This window comes from Heteronotia binoei, chromosome 10 (assembly GCF_032191835.1).
Source record: "Heteronotia binoei isolate CCM8104 ecotype False Entrance Well chromosome 10, APGP_CSIRO_Hbin_v1, whole genome shotgun sequence".
Taxonomy (NCBI): domain Eukaryota; kingdom Metazoa; phylum Chordata; class Lepidosauria; order Squamata; family Gekkonidae; genus Heteronotia; species Heteronotia binoei.
The window spans coordinates 51,416,158-51,430,158 of NC_083232.1; the positions used below are offsets into that span (position 1 = coordinate 51,416,158).

General features: G+C 44.0%; 1 protein-coding gene across 1 annotated transcript in view; it reads left to right on the forward strand.

The window, feature by feature from the left end:
• The first annotated feature begins 9,555 nt into the window (after window positions 1-9,555).
• The window catches only part of HDAC9 (histone deacetylase 9), a 689,984-nt gene continuing 685,538 nt past the window's right edge, over window positions 9,556-14,001 (forward strand). The window contains exon 1 of the mRNA XM_060248614.1: window positions 9,556-9,680. The gene's annotated coding sequence lies outside the window, so the exon portion shown is untranslated. The remainder of the gene's footprint in view (window positions 9,681-14,001) is intronic.

The following is a 14,001-nucleotide window of genomic DNA, read 5'->3' on the forward strand; positions in this document are numbered from 1 at the left end:
TTTTTTAATAATGAAGGAGTTGGGGAGGAATCTACCACCCTGAGCTGCTTTTTTTTTGGGGGGGGGGGGAGGAAAGACAAAATAAAAAGTAATGTCAGAAGAGACATTTTCCATAGCAGGCAGTGACAAGATGGGGCAAATGCTGGATCCCCCTTTAAAAGGAAATATAATATAATATAGGCATACCTATACACACATAGGAGTGTTTGTGTTTGACACATGTTTTACCTTTGTATTGAGATGATCTATGACTGTCTCTCTCTCTCGGCTTGACTTCGCCAACGAAGATTTAAGAAGGGTGCAGTAGTCCACGTCTGCTGCAGGCTCGCTGGTGGCTGACAAGACCAATGCGGGACAGGCAGATCCGGCCACAGTGGCTGCAGGGAAAAGTCTGATTTGGGGTTGGTGCTGTAGCAGTGCGATTCTTCCTCAATCTCCTTTTGTCCTCAAGACCAGCTATGCGTGCGTTCTCAAAGGAAGAGACAGCCTGGTGGATGGTGTGCCTCCATGCTTTGCGATCTGAGGCTAGGTCAGACCACTGGTGATGGTTGATGCGACAGGTGCCAAGGGATTTCTTCAAGGAGTCCTTGTACCTCTTCTTTGGTGCCCCTCTATTTCGATGGCCGGTGGAAAGTTCGCCATACAGAGCAACCTTGGGAAGGCGGTGGTTTTCCATCCTAGAAATATGCCCTGCCCAGCGCAGCTGCGTCTTCAACAGCAGTGCTTCGATGCTTGTAACCTCCGCCCTCTTGAGGACTTCAGTGTTGGTCACAAAGTGGATGTTGAGGATGGTGCGAAGGCAGCGCTGATGAAAGCGCTCAAGGAGTCGCAGGTGATGACGGTATAAAACCCACGATTCGGAGCCGTAGATGAGGGTTGTCATCACAACCACTTTGTAAACATTGATCTTTGTGCCTTTTTTCAGGTGCTTGTTGCTCCACACTCTTTTGTGCAGTCGGCCAAATGCACGGTTTGCCTTTGCCAGCCTGTTGTCGATCTCCTTGTCAATCTTGGCATCTGAGGAGATGATGCACCCCAGGTAGCTGAACTGCTGGACTGTCTTCAGTACTGATTCACCCACAGTGATGCAGGGAGGGTGATAATCTTCCTGGGGTGCAGGCTGGTGGAGAACTTCTGTCTTCTTCAGACTAACTTCTAGGCCGAATAGCTTGGCAGCCTCTGCAAAGCAGGACGTCATATGCTGCAGAGCTGATACCGAGTGGGAGACGAGTGCAGCATCATCAGCAAATAGTAGCTCTCGGATGAGTTTTTCCATTGTCTTGGAGTGAGCCTTTAGTCGCCTCAGTTTGAACAGGCTGCCATCGGTGCGATAGCGGATGTAGACACCATCGTCATCATCTAGATCTACTGCGGCTCTTTGAAGCACAAATAAATAAATGACACACACACACACACATTTGGGACAATGTTCCTTAAATCTTTTAATAGCCAAACCCCTCCTTCTAAATTTACTCTAATTTCCTGGCCCCATAACCCAGCATATTCCAATAAATATGTGGCCTCCTGCTGCATAAACGGGTCTTTAGATTGTAGATCAGGTATCTAAATAGTCAGAGGAGGAACAGGATATGCCTGACTCCCTCCTGTAACCATGCTCAAGAAACCATCATAAGAACAAAACAGCAGCTCTTTCGGAGCTGCTTCCCAAAGCACATTTAGATGATTGGGCAGCTGAGGCAATTGCCCCTCACAAAGCCAGTAGGGAATAGTGAAGGTCTTTTCCAGGCAGCATTCAGTCAACTCAAATCTTGATGGGATGTTGAGGGGGGGTGGGGAGGCAGTCTCAACCTCTCTCCTTCAAATCTTTGTCCTACCAAAGGGCATACTGTTCTAAAAATCTGTGTGGACCTCACCATCTGCAAACTGGAGTCTGCCAGCAGGGAATGTGAATTATTGCCTATACTGTTATGGCAGCTTGGAGGCAAAGAAAATGGTTCTATCATATTCTGTATCCCATCCTTCCTGCAAGGAGATCAGGGTGGTGCACATGAACACATGTGAACACTAAAGGCTTCCTAATACTGAGTCAGACCATTGACCAACCAAGCTTAGTACCGACTATTCTGACTAGCAGCCTATCAAAAATTCTCTGGCAGGTATCTTTCACAGTAATCCTGTGAAGTAGGTTAGGGAGGCTATGAGACTGGCCCACAGTCATCCAGTGAGCTTCGTGGCTGAACAAACATCTAACTTGTTGAAGCACACTTGGCTTTCTGGTCTCTGTTATGTTAATGATCAGGGAAGGTGTCTTAGCTAACATCCCAGCATGCATCTCTTGACACAAAGAGCAATGGCAGCTCACCCAGTCTTACATGGCTGCTGAATGTGGTCTGGTTCCATATTGACAAGGGGGGGGGGGACATCTGTAGATATTTATTTATTTGACTTAATTAATCACCCCATCCTGGCTCATGCTAGGCTCTGGGCCATGTACATCAGCAATACAAAATACATAAATTTAAAACAGTAAAAACATTCAAGCTAAAAACATCTTACAAACTTCCCGATGGTGCCTTATTAATTCCGTCTGTTCCATCACATGGCCGGTGTAGGGTGGGGAGACTTAGAGGGGCGGAAAATGACATGCTGAGAGATGAGGACTTTCCATTTTCTAATTCTTCAGGAATAAAAAAATGGAGGTATAACACATACTCTCTGAGAATATACACATGCCATAATATCTAAATATTGTTGCTAGTATTTTTTTTAAAAAAATAAAACAAAGTTATAATATCTGTGGGTAGAAATTACAAAACTGAGATGACAGTTCCTTTTTCTACTTGTGCTTGGTTATATTTACCCCTTTCTAATGGTGCCTTTAGGGCAAATAGGTATGTGTTGCATCTCTTGCATAAAATGCTAAAAGAAATTAATAGAACGTAATTAAGGTTATTTAACAACCTCAGATATGCAGATGATACCACTCCAATGGCAGAAAGTGAGGACCTAAAGAACCTCTTGTTGAGGGTAAAAGGAAAGAAAAGGAAAGGTCCCCTGTGCAAGCACCAGTCATTTCTAACTCTGGGGTGATGTTGCTTTCACAGCATTTTCACGGCAAACTTTTTTTACGGGGTGGTTTGCCATTGCCTTTCCCAGTCTTACACTTCCCCCCCCCCTCCCACCCAGCAAGCTGGGTACTCATTTTACTGACCTCAGAAGGATGGAAGGCTGAGTCAACTTTGGGGCGGCTACCTGAATCCAGTTTCTGCCAAACTTGAACTCAGGTCATGAGCAGAGAGTTCAGACCTCAGTACTGCAGTACTGCTGCTTTACCACTCTGCACCACGGGGCCGCTGAGGGTGAAAGAGGAGAGCGCAAAAGTAGGCTTGAAACTCAACATCAAAAAAAAACTAAGATCATGGTATCTGGCCCTATTCACTCCTTGGCAAATAGAAGGGGAAGACATGGAAGTAGGGGACGGCAAAAGATGAGATGGCTGGACAGTGTTACTGATGTAACAAACACGAATTTGAGCAGTCTTTGGAGGATGGTGGCATGAGGGCCTGGCAGGACTTTGTCCATGGGGTTGCAAAGAATTGGACTCGATTGTGCAGCTGAACAACAACAATTAAGGTTTTAATTCCTGATCTGCTGATCAGACACACATTGACCTGGGAAGGCCAACAGTGGGGGAGAGAGAGCTGTTCCAATATTAATAGACAATTATAAGCATGGTTACTGAGTGGGCATAGTGGAGTGGATGAACCCAAAATCACACATGCATTGTAAAAAGCAAGAAGGGTGAAATGTGGCTACAAATCAGCCTTTCTGCATGGCCAATCTATCAGCTCAGAAACCCACTTCAAGACTTCATTGCATTTTTATCCCATTCCGATCCTCCTTCCAAGGAGCTCAAGGCGGCATACCTCATTTATCTGTGTATTTATTAACTCCATTTATAGCCTGCCTTTCTCAAGGGAGATCACACAATATAAACAAAATAGTTAGAAAGTACAAGACATCCACTAAACAATGCAATAGGACTAGGATCGCAAAAATCAGGGGGAAAACAGTACAAAAAGAAAATGGTATCAGAGAAGATATACATATGGTGAATTTGAGAATATATCTCAGAATTCATTGTACAGAGAAGAAAACACCTAAATGATCAGAGTCTGTAGCTATCTGAAAGTGAGATGCTCTTCAACCGATACTACAGCCATTAAAGAAAGAGCTTTAGTATCCAGGATTAGCCGGGGGTGGGGGGCATGTTCTGATTTGGTGTCACATTCCAAATACAACAAATTGAGCTGGGAACAAAGTATAACATACCATCTTGAGGAGGATGGCTTCTCATTTCATTGCCTGTAGGAGAGTGAAAGTTAAGATCCAAGCAGGCAATACTAATGGTTAAAGTGTTATCACATAACTTCCATGAAGCCTCTAATACTCTTTGATTCACCCTTCTCCCATGTTTATTCTGTGAAGTAGGTTAATCTGAAAAAGAATGTCTGGCCCAAGAACCCCCTGTGAACGTCATGGAAGAATTGGACTCAAACCCAGGTAATGCTGCTGTTCCAAGACCAAATCACTGCTCCACCCTTCATTGTCTCCAAACCAACATTGTGTTCCAAACCAACAATGGGAGATGGGAGTTAAGGGGTGTGAGAGACAGTCAGGGACAGCAGGCAAAAAAAGGGACCACTTTGAATTTTGTCACCTTTACCCAGTACCTCAGGATTAATCTTGTCAGAAATAATAAAGGCACTGATAGCGTTTATAAAGTTCAAACCAAATAATAGATTTATGTACGGAAAGGCTAGGAAGGGAGAAAATGGATGTTTATAAAAATCAGTTGGCAGGCAGAAAATTCAAGTACTAGTAAACTCAAGAATGCTTTATACTGGCAGGTTGGTATTATAATATAACACAGTGTTTCCCTCACACTGGATAACACTCTTAACTAGAGAAAGACTATTATAAGTTGGTTTTGGCTTCTTGAATATGTCTTCACACTTTCTCACTCACTCAGAGGACTGACTGAACGTGTGACAGATCTTCCCTTCACAGACCCTTTTCCCTAGCAAAAAGGTATCCTCTAGGCTCTAAAGCTATACCCTGGACACTAACATCCTTGAAGGCTCTTCACACTAGCACCTCATTCACTTGTGTTAAGTCCCCTTACACAGCTAGGATCTTTGTCTGGCTTCTGTGATTTCCACACAACCACAAGAACCTTTTGTCCCTCTCTCAGTGTGTGTTGGTGTTCTTCCTTAGAACCAGGAGTCTGCGCTTTGCTCTGACAGAACTCCTCAGCAGAGTATTAAAAGTCTCACTCTGCCTTGTGACACTCTATGGGCGTTTTCGCACTGACCTTCAAGTGGCGCGACCACCCTCTTCACACCGGAGGATCTGCGCGGATTTCGCACAAGAAGCGCCGGAGCACCCAAAAGAGCCGGCGACTTCCGTCGCAAAAGCCGCTCAAACGTTTTCCTGCTTCTTGGCGGTTTCCGTTTGAGCGGGTTTCGCGACGGAAGTCGCCGGCTCTTTTGGGTGCTCCGGCGCTTCTTGTGCGAAATCCGCGCAGATCCTCCGGTGTGAAGAGGGTGGTCGCGCCACTTGAAGGTCAGTGCGAAAACGCCCTATGCCACAGCCTTGAGAGTTTACCCCAGAAAGTGCTATTATTAGTCCCTTCTCACAAATAAACTCTCATACAGACAAGAACTCCAATTCACAACCAGCTCTGTCTCAGGAATTGAACTGAACTCCCTCTCAGTCTGCTCTCAGCTCCAATCTCCAACCAAACTGAACACTGAGGAAATTTCTCCCCCTCGCTGCTTCCTCCCAGTTGATACATTAGTTACCATGGAAGTGGCTCAGCCAATCAGAGTAAGCTTCTCAACTCTCACTCAGGCAGATTAATTTCAGTCCATCACAAGAGGCATAAGCGAATCTGGCTTGTGTGAGCTGTGCTTTCTCACTTTATCCACAGCTTCAGGCAACTGTGAAAATTAGACGAATGTGGAGATAATAATATCGGCTTACCATTTAGGGCTGTTGTAAGGATTCCAATGGTAGGGAATGGGTTAAATGTGTTACTATTACATGGATAAAGGTCCCCTTCACTTTGATGTAGTGTTATCCTATACATGTTTACTAAGAAATACATCCCATTAAGATCAAGGGGATTTCTTCCCAAGTGGGAAAGAACATATACAAGAGCAATTCAAATAGCACCATAAGATATCTATCTATCTATCTATCTATCTATCTATCTATCTATCTATCTATCTATCTATCTATCTATCTATCTATCTATCTATCTATCTATCTATCTATCATCTATCTATCATCTATCTATCTATCTATCTATCTATCTATCATCTATCTATCTATCTATCTATCTATCTATCTATCTATCTATCTATCTATCTATCTATCTATCTATCTATCTATCTATCTATCTAAAATACTGATACATGATATCAGGACAAAGGATTGTGTTTTGCCATTTAACTCTATGATTTCCAGCCTAAGAAATAAAGGCTTTGGGAGGTAAAGTCTGGATCATTCATTTTTGTACATCATATTTATTGTAGATAACCACCTACAAAGCTTTTCAATGACATTGTATCCCACATGAAAGGTCACACAAATCAATTGTTTAAAACCCTTTCTTCCATTCCTAACTTGTACATATCCTGACTGAAATGACAGCACCAGGATCCATTTATTATTTTCAGACAGATTTCTGTCCAAGAGGAGTGCTTATTTTTCATAAAATATCTATTTTCACTAGATATTGGAAAACTCAATGGTGATTGGTCTAAAATGAGATTAAGTGCTTAAATTATTCATGACTGAACTATCGATATAAAACACTATTCCATGTACAATACTCATCCATAATTTTACAAATGCTTTTTGCAGGGACAGAAGTTGATGGGTTGTTCTCATGTTCCCAAAGAAGGGCTACAGAAACAAGGTAGGTGCTTCATTTGATAAGACCAAGTTCCATCTAGTCCAGCACTCTGTTTCCAAACCCTGGCTAGCCAAAATTCCCTATAAAGGTAAGCAGTGCGGGGCAAAGGTCAGAGGCTTACAAATTCACACTACCTCTAAATATGAAGACCTCATATAATAACTATGCCTAATAGACACAACACGTTCTAGCCTGATTGCATCAGATCTATGCTGCTAAGGACAGTTGGTACTCAAGAAGACCGCCAGAAAAGACTCTGGAGAAGAAGGCAATGGCAAACCACCTGTGCTTCTCTATTGTCATATTCATGCCATGAATGCTGCCATAATAAAGGTTTTGGTTTTGACACATGGGCCCCAATCATGTAATTAAACCAACCATGGTACTTGATTCCACCTCAAGTGTCCGCAGCTTTCCTGTGCCTGGTTCACCATGCCAAATTTCACTGGAGACCAATCCATGCTGCTCTTTCAGCTGTGCCAGCTCTTAGGCAAGCTCTTGAGTTATGATCATGGAGCACACAGAAGCCTATATGGCTGCCAGGACCTTTCCAGTTCTCCACTGATATAGCTTGGAAAGCTTTCCCTATCATCACACATACATTTAACAGTGCTTATCTTAATAGGTAGAAATAATTTTTTGAAGAACTTTGCACAATAACACCAATGCAGGTTAGTATATTGACAGTTGTTCATTGAGTGCCATTTCCTGATGGTAATTTTTAGCAAGTAAAATTCATTCAGATATTTGCTTAATTTTAAGAGAATGCTTTGCTATCCATTTTCAAAAAATGGAAAATTAAAAGACAGATCAACCTTATTCTTCACAGATAATTCAGCATTCTCAGGGTGAGAGACAAAACTTGATGATTGTTCTAATGTTGAAGACATTTAATATTCCATCTACAGTATTCCACACAAAGCCTATGCATGTACTCAGAAGTATTTGATCCATAGACCCAAGTAACTTATTCCCACATATATGTCCATAACACTGTAGCCTTAATTGAAAAGTAAAGTGGAAGGTCAGCTAGTTGCTTTCACATTTTCTGTCCAGGAAGGAAATGAAACTGGGGCAGGGGGGTGCTAATACCAAGGAATGTTATGTCTTTTTGCAGTGGATTTCCTCTCTTGAAATTTCCCAGTTGGCAGCCTTCTCAGGGCAGCAAAGGGAGTTATTTTAGTGTGACACTCATTATTCTGAATGCATTTTGAAGGACAGAATATTTCAGGCATTGAATATATTTGTGAAACAGTTCTGATGCAAAGGGGAAGAAATGCAATGCTGGTTAAGAAATGACACAACTAAGTTGTGTTGGAAAGACATGCACAAATTCACACCAGTCCTTTTGACTCTCCAGTGTCTTGTTTAAATGTGGCCTCAGAGTCATGGGCTGAAAAGTGACTCTCCTGCCTTTCAAGGTGATTTGGAAGGTCCAACATGTGTTGCAAATTAAGGAGCCTTGAACCACAGATGGTAGTCCTTGCAAGTTATTTAGCACATAAATTGAATGTGGTAATCTGGGGAAGGGGAGTAGTTTAGGGCTTACAGTGCACCTGTCACATCAGTGCGCTGAAGCAGCAACTCTGCTGAAGTTAATAAAACAAAAAACAATCTTATTGGAATTACTCCAGTTTAAAGAAAGCTAATGGATTTTGAGAGCAGGTAGTGACTGTACCACAACAAAATGGCTGCCATGGGGGCCAGGTCCAGTCGCAGAATATTTAGGAGGTTCCTAGCTAAACATTTTTCTGTAATGGTGGCAAGGCAGCTGTTTCCACACAAAGGCGATTATCCCCCGGCTTCTTCTGAAGCACCTCCTAAAGAAAGTATGGTCCCTTGCATTGGAGAAGAAGGCGCCGCTTAGGGAATTGTTGGCACGCGGCCTCTGCCGCCTTGAGTTCCATGAAATGCGAATGCATTTATTTAACCAATGTAATCATCATAACTTCCTTCCGAATCGTGATTTGGGGAAGAGGCTGAGTATAGTGGTTTATAGGGTTCCCGGCTCTCAAAACACCCAGTTTTAGGGGAGCTAGATTCGAGTCCAGACTCCAGTCGATTTTCGGGAGTCAAAGGTCCTTCTTCATCAGAGCCAGTTCTGAGTTGCTTTGCTTTCCTCGCGCTGGTTCTCCCCTGCTGCAGAGCAGGTAGAAATCTAACAGGAAAGCCTCTGCTTTCGGGGGGCGGGGCGACTAAGAAAACTACACCTGTTGAGCACCCCCCCCCCCTTCTGTAGCGCTCAAGGGACTTTCTGCAAAGAGCGCGTCCAAACCCACGGTCCATGTCAAGAGTCGCTTTTCTGGCAGTTTTTAAAGGCGCCTGCCCGCCCCCCTCCCCCGGTTCGTTTGAAAAAAGGAAGAGAAGAAACCTTGCAAAGGAGTGGAGGGCTCCATCCCCCGCCCTCTCCGGGAGAAGAGGCCCCCGGCCTTGCTCTGCCCCCCCCCCCACGCGGTGGGCTTCCCTCCCCTCTCTTCCCGCCCGGCGGCAGCCACGCTGTCCCCCCCCCCTTGCTATTTTTAGCAAATCCTCCCCGAGTCGCCGCAGCGGGCGAGAGGAGAGCGACGCCCCGCCCCTCGCTGCTCGCCCGGCCGCTGCTCACGTCAGCCTCCCTCAGCCGAGGCAACTTTTCCTCCGCGGCTGCGGGCGAAGAAGATGGCACAGGCGGGGAGGGCTGCGCCGACGAGGGGCCGCGCGGAGAGGGAGGGCAGCGGCAGGAGCAGCAGCCGCGGCCAAGGTGAGTGTGGCACCGCCGGGGAGGGGGGGACGAAGCCGCAGCTCCTGGGAGCGGCTCTCGGGGCCAGGCAGAGGAGGGCATCGCTGCCCCGCGCTCGGGGGACTGGTGACCGCGGCGCTGCCGGGCGCTTTGCAGCTCAGCTGCTGGGCCGCTGGTCGGAAGTTCTGCTCCGGGCTGCCGGGGGATGTTGGGGGTGCCTTTGGTCCGCAGGGGGCAGCCGCCGCAGCCAGGCAGTAGCTTCCTTCGGGAGAGCTCCGTCCCGAGCTGACCCGCCTGGCTGGTTTGCCGCTTGGGGTGGCCGGACTGGGCGAGGGGGCTGGCGGGAAGGACAGACGCGGCTCGCCGGTGTCGCAGTGTGCGGCGGCGGGGATCAAACAGGTGGGAGAAGGCGGCGCGGCGCTGCAACTTCTTTCGCGAGCTGCGCTTCGACTGGCTGCACCTGAAGGCAGGTTTGCCTTCCTCCGAGCAACCGTCTCTCCCAAGCAGCTTCTTTTTTTTCGGGGGGCTTCTCAAGGAAGAAGGCGGCCATCCTGACTGGGCTTATTTGGAAGTCTGTCCACTTGTACAAAAGCGGAGTGGACCTGGCGCACAGAATTGGGCTGCAGGTTGACCCAGAGAGAATCCGGCTATGAGTTCCCCGATAACGGCCGCCTGATTTCTTGGCTTGGACTCCTCTGATACATAGTTAAAGGAAGGGTTTTCTTTGTCTTTCTGTATCTCTTTTCGCCCCTGAAAGGAGTATGTATTTCCCCGAAGCAAACTTCCAGCCTGAGTAACTATCTTCTGTAACTATGGAAATAGATGTAGTAGCTTTTTTTTTGGGGGGGGGGGGAGGGAAGGGAGAAGCCTATGGAATAGAATGACTGCTTTGGTAATCCAACTTTAGACAAATACACAAGTCTGTGTCTATGAATAAATGTGTGTCTCAAATTATTCTGAACAGTTAAGGTCGCACTTTAACTGGGATGAACTTGCCTCAGTAATACCAAATTATTATTTGGGTAGTCTGGATTTTGCACTGCATTCAGAAGTCTTAGGCTTTATGGTAATAAAATCAACAAACTACATAAAAGTTGGAGAAAGAAAATAATGCTTGGAAGAAATGTTTCAACATGATGAGGAGAAACTTGAATGTCATAAGGTCCTTATTATATACTAATCTTGGCCATCATGAATTAAATGAAACTGGCAAAGGAAAGCAATATGCATTTTTCTGCTGGAAAATGGTTTTGGGGTACATTTTTTTAAAAAAATGAATAAGACTTTTACTAAATTCCCAGAATATAGTTTAAATATTTTGATGCACATTCTTTTTATGCTCATGAAAAACTAGAAAGGGAACGTCTTTCATGCTGCTTCTTTCTCAGGACCTTCCTTGGTAGGTAGGCAGGATAGATGGTATTCTTAATATTTATTTGGAGTATACCTGTGACAGGTCGCCAAGGATGATCTAAGGCAGAGGAAAGTAAACATAGACACCTGGTCTTCCAGGATCTCTGCCCTGTTCGGGCTTCGTTCACATTGATTCACACATCTTTTCCTCCCTCCCTTTGTGCTGGCCAAACTCTGGGTTGTGCAAATTATGGTTACTTCTGAGCTGGAACTATTCCAAACCATGGCTTTCTAGATAAGAATATGTTGGGAAGAGAATCCAAGTGGGAAGTGGTGCAAAGGATGTTTAAGAGTCACTGACAGGGATAGAAACTGCTTTACCTGTAGAAAGTCTCAGATTCAATCCCTGCTGTCTCCATTTAAAAACCATGGCAGATAGTTTTGCAAGGTAGTTATGTTGGTCTTCAGTAGAACAGCTAGCTGTGAGTCCAGTAGCTTTAGAGACCAGTATGCTTTTGAGAATTGATGTTTCCTTTATTAGGTACGAGTCAGAATGGAGATCTCTGAGTTCTTATATCCCAGTGAGGGATATGACAGAAGGTGATAAGAAAGGGGCTTCCTTGAGATGCTTGAAAGCCGCAGCTGGTCAGAACACACAACCCAGATGACTGGATTGACTTGATGTAAAGCAGCTTTGGATGTGAAGTTTGCTTATATAACATCAGATTACATCTAGTGTTGTATCTGAATCAACTATCGTGTTGGCTTGGACAAGTCAACATCAGTCAACGATAATTCTCCTTATAGAAGTGGAATAATATGATTTTGATCCTATATGCATATATACTTTGAAATGATATCTTCTTTGTTCAATGAGACTTGGAAGCAATTGGGCACTTTCACACATGCTAAATAATGTCTTTTCAATTCATTTCAGCAACCATTTGCAAGTGGATTTTGCCATTTCACACAGTACAATCCAGTTGCAAAGTGCATTGAAAGTGGATTGAAATTACATTATTTGTTTCAGAGCCTAACTACATGTTCTGTTTTCCTCATGTTCTCCCCGGGTTTGCTTGATCAAACATATTTACAGATTCCATGTTCAGAATTTAATTCCCAGGCATGTGTTGGCCTAATGTAGATAAGAAACATGGCATGCTGGGCAAGTGTGCTTAAGCCTTCCCCAGTGAGGGAGGTAGGGGACCCCTGCCTAGCCAGCCAGATCAGTCGAATCAACCCTGGCTACCAATGAGGTGATGGATATAGCAGCCAGATTACCCTCACATTCAAATTCTTTAAATTCTTTTAAACTCCCTTTTGATATTTGGTGGATAGTTATATATTCAGTTTGCATGGTCCTCTCTTATTTTATATTCTACTTGTACAATTTTTAGCTATTTTTATTGTAGATGTAATCTACTTAGATGCTATACTGGCCTGGTGCCACAATAAACCTACCTACCTAGATTGGGCTAATGTGTTCCATACTGGGAACTTGATTCCCAGACACACAGAGAACATTTTACAGTGTTCTTAAAGTTTTCTGGAGATCATGTGTTGGTGCTTACATTTTGGTGGTAGTGTTTGGGTTTCAGGCAGAGGAAGTTTTAATAAACTGACTTCTTACACATTGATATATGTTGCCATTTGCGGGGACATTATAAGGTGAGTGGGAAAAAAGCTAGTTGTGCGCAAACATGAATGTGCCAACAAATAAAAAGTGTGTAATAAATAAATCATAGTGTCTTTATATCCTGGGAGAAATGTATGCAACATTTTCCTATATATTTGTTCTGTTTTAAGCAAGAACTCTGGATGTGGAATAGTACAGTATAGCCCAATTTTGTCAGCTCTTGGAAGCTAAGCAAGGTTGGTACTTAGAGTGGGGACCATGAAGGAAGAATCTGCAGTGGAAGGCAATGGCAAAGCACCTCTGCTTCTCATTTACCCTGAAAGCCCCTTGCTGGGATTGCTATGAATCAGTTGTGGACTGGTGAAACATACATAGCGAGATCTGTCTTTGTGTGGAAGTGCAGAATATATCTTTGTGATTAAATTCCACTTATGCAAAAATCTGCTGAATGGGAAGCAATTTATTCAGCATCAGGAGCTGTATGCATACAGTTTTGGGTTGCCATGGGCTTGACTGATGAGTGGTCCTCTTGACAGTCCCAACCAAATGGAAAGACTGGTCCTAGGCAGCTCCTTTCCCCTCCTTCCTTCAAGTCACCAGCAGTGATTGTTTCATGGGCTGTGCACAAAGACTGCAGGATCAGGACCAGTATGCTCAGGAAACCTGGGTACACTATGCCTTTTTGAATGGAAGAACTGTGTTGTCTCTTTTCCCAGTGTATGTATTACATATTGTGTTATAGGAACATTCATTTCATTTATTCCTCATTTATACATGTCTCTAATTTCCTTCCATAAAAGTCTTAACATATGAAAGTGGCACAATGCGTGCATTCTGTAAGTCTTGTTATTTTTTTTTAAATTGAGCCAAGTCCTAATTATACATTTTTGACATCTACCATTAGGACTCTGGATTGCAAAGCTGTTAAATTCAGACTTTGATTTAAAAAAAGAACTGGATTAGCCAAAGGCAAGAGGGTACAGTATTCACTCAAGAGCCCAGATGAAAAGTGAAGTTTGTAATGAAGCGAATGCGGTTTGTTTGAGATGTGCTAATTGGTTAGGAAGTGTATTAGGAATGTCATGCTATTTAGTTGATTAAACTTTGAAATAGTTGGCGGTATGTTCATATGAAAGCAGGAACTGTATTAACTTCATCTTAGTAATATCTGCCTGATTTGAACAGACTGCTGTGACTTTAGTAAACTGCTATGTAGCAATTCCTAAGTTACATAGGTTGAGACTTGTGATGTCCTAGCATGAGCAGGTGGCACTTTCATTCATTCTCTGATGTGTTGATGTCTGCAGTGCTGCATCAAGTCTCATTATGGAGAGGCTGTTATGAAGGAGTGGC